We start from the raw sequence: 3,121 nt of genomic DNA, 5'->3' as shown, positions 1-3,121 counted from the left end.
TACAGGGGTGGAAGTTGTATATTTCTGCATATGCCTTGTTTTATAGCTTGATATAATAAAACATACACATAAAAAATAAAATAGACACATAATTTGGAAAGCAAATTTAACTACAAGAAAATAAAAAGCAGCCCTGGCTGGCGTAGCTCAGTGGATTGAGCGCGGGCTGGGAACCAAAGTGTCCCAGGTTCGATTCCCAGCTAGGGTACATTCCTGGGTTGCAGGCCATAACCCCCAGCAACCGCACATTGATGTCTCTCTCTCTCTCTCTCTCTCTCTCTCTCTCTTTCTCCCCCTCTTCCCTCCCTAAAAATAAATAAATAAATAAATAAATAAATCTTAAAAAAAAAGAAAATAAAAAGCAATCACTTAAAAACTGAAGAAAAACAAACCTATTTGTCTATCAAGTTGTGTCATAAACATAGAAAGAAGAAATCTTTCAAGTGACTTGGAAACATAGTATATTAGCTGTACAGTGTACAGTGAGATAAACCTTAAGGACAAAAAATACAAATAAATCTTAAACAGTACTCAGTAGACTTACTGTGAGTAATAATATTGGTTTTCCTAAACTATTATACATAGTAGAATAAAGCAAATGTCACGAGGAACCAAGATTTTCAGTATAAGAGGAAAAAAGTATGTATGTTTAAAATCAAAGAAGTAAAAGCTATACAATATTTAATTTAAAGACTGATATTTTTAATTTAAAAATATCAGTTTGAACTGTTGATTGTTTACTCTTGCTAAAAAATAAGTGTTACCTTTCTCTGCTCACAGGAGAGACCTAGAGTTGACCACAGTCCAGTAGTGATGCGCACCCCCGATAGACAGGTCGTGGTCTCTAAAATGCCACTGTCTCCTGAAAGGAGCCAGGAACCCTTGGAGAAATAGCCAGTGTCAGCACTGGAGCAGGAAATACACAGAATGAGCCTAGGCTATCCTGTACCTGAAAGCGAAGGAGCCATCAGACACGGGGCGCATGTCAAAATCACAGAGGCACCAACTGAAAGAAGCTCTCACTGGCCAAATATGGAACGATTTCAACATCAAGACGAATTACGAGTACAGCAAACAATAATACATGGAACATTCAAACATTCGTGAGTTCACAATGATAACAATTTTTGAACCCTTAGTGGTTTTGAGTATCTATTGCTGCCGTAATAAACCACCCCAAAACTTAGTGACCTAAAAAAAAAAAACACCCTCATTGGTCACCTATGATGTTTATATCAAAATTATTAAACATCTTATTATTCCAAAAGTTGCTTTTCCCCTCTTAAAAACAGAAGGATCCAGGTACCTTTTCTGTAGGTCCCATATTTCAGGCAATCTAAATCAATGATGAGAGAAAGTTCTTTATATAAACCATATCTAATAAATGTAAAAGAAGTAATGGAAATAGGAAAAAAGACCACTGTTGCAATCGCTTATGAAATAATGGATCTAGGCAATGATCATCAATTACTACTGAAATTATTGGATGAAAAGTTAATGGCAAACTTTAAACCAGACTGAAGTCCTGGCTGATGTAGTTCAGTGGATCAAGCGCCAGCCTGTGAACAAAAGGTTGCTGGTTCAATTCCTAGTCAGGGCATATGCCTGGGTTGCAGGCCAGCTTCCTCTTTGGAGGCATGTGAGAGGCAACAAATATATGTATCTCGTATGCACTGATGTTTCTTCCCCTCTCTTTCTCCCTCCTTCCCCCTTTCTCTAAAAGTAACTAAATAAAATCTTTAAAATAAAAAAAAAACTGAAAACATAAGAACCCACTTATCACTCTCAAAATTATCAAAAGCTGTACAATGTCGTGTGCCTCCTGATATGATCTAGAACATTAGAGTGCCACTTTCAAAGTATTCTTGACAAAAAGATAAAATTATGAAGCCTCTAGAGATAGGTATCAGTTTATATTAAATATGGAACATAGAAAAATAAGTTACAAATTCAAATTCAGAATGTGGGAAATCCGACACGACAAATTACCTAGTTTCTTCAACAAATAAATGGAATAAAACTAAATAAAAATGAAACCAGTAATAAAAAAGAGGGGGCATTGTATTGATTAAAAGAGACTTGAGTAGTAAAGTTTGGCCCCAGCAAGATGGCAGCCCCCTTGGAGCCCAGTTACTGGGAAGGTGGCTGGGGCACCCATCATACGCAGTGAGTCCCTAGTCGTGACAAGTTTTCTGGTGCACTCTTAAACATCCATGTCATTGATGATGCAGACAGCAGCCGACATTGTTTATCAGCCAGCAAAAATACTAAACATTTTTAAGAAAGCAGAAATGTAACACTGATCCTGAACTCTCAGCAAAACAAGGGGCAGATATGCTGGCTTACATTGCTCTCTTCGAAAAGAAGCTGCTTCCTGCAGTGCTCCCACATTCGAAATTGAGGGTGACAATTCTTTCCTGAAACAAAACCATGGTTTTGGGTTGCTCCATGAATTCCTTTTCTCTTGAGTCTGATCCTCCCTGGAAGGCGTCTTAGGGAAGGCCGACCAGGATTCCCCTGACCAGAGGAGAGCCTCCCCTGTTCCGCCTCTGAGAAGGAGAAGCACGGGCATGCGGAGATGCCCAGGAGTGCCAAAACCCGCTGTCAAACAGATTGGAGATGTCTAGTTTTTCTTCAGAGAAACACCTACCTTGGCTGCCTGCGTATTTGGTTTTCTCACACCTCTTTGTACACTGCACTTTCCTAGAGGTCAGTGTGAAACAGCTTTCCAACCTGTGTGCTTTTGTGATGATATCCTACAAAAGTTGTTTTCGGTGTCGTCTTGGAGATGGATGACAATCTTTACCAAAGTCTTCAACTTCCTCGTCAGGGTTGGAGGGACTCCTTAAAAGGGCGTGACTGTGGGCTGAGCCCTGATCAGACCCAGGCAACTGGAAGCTCATCACCTCATCCCCTTCCTTGGAATGTACCCTCTGCCCACCGTTCCTGCACTAGGAACCTTTTCAAGGATGCAGCCCCGTGAGAGGAAAGTGTCGTGGAGACCATCTGGACTGGATTCCTGACTGAACCGTGTTAAGGGTTCCGTATAAACTTCTAAGATTTTAGCGGGTAGGTGTGCAGCAATCTGGTTGTCTTTCAGCTGCCCAGACAAGCCTCCCGT

The 3,121-nt window shown here is 40.3% G+C and overlaps 1 pseudogene; it reads left to right on the top strand.

Moving 5' to 3' along the window:
* Window positions 1-2,107: 2,107 nt before the first annotated feature.
* On the top strand, window positions 2,108-2,796 carry LOC123832095 (annotated as a pseudogene).
* Window positions 2,797-3,121: the final 325 nt, after the last annotated feature.

This window comes from Phyllostomus hastatus, unplaced genomic scaffold (genome assembly GCF_019186645.2).
Source record: "Phyllostomus hastatus isolate PE091 unplaced genomic scaffold, TTU_PhHast_1.1 phas_scaffold_182, whole genome shotgun sequence".
In the NCBI taxonomy this organism is placed as follows: domain Eukaryota; kingdom Metazoa; phylum Chordata; class Mammalia; order Chiroptera; family Phyllostomidae; genus Phyllostomus; species Phyllostomus hastatus.
This window is presented reverse-complemented; position numbering and strand designations above follow the sequence as displayed.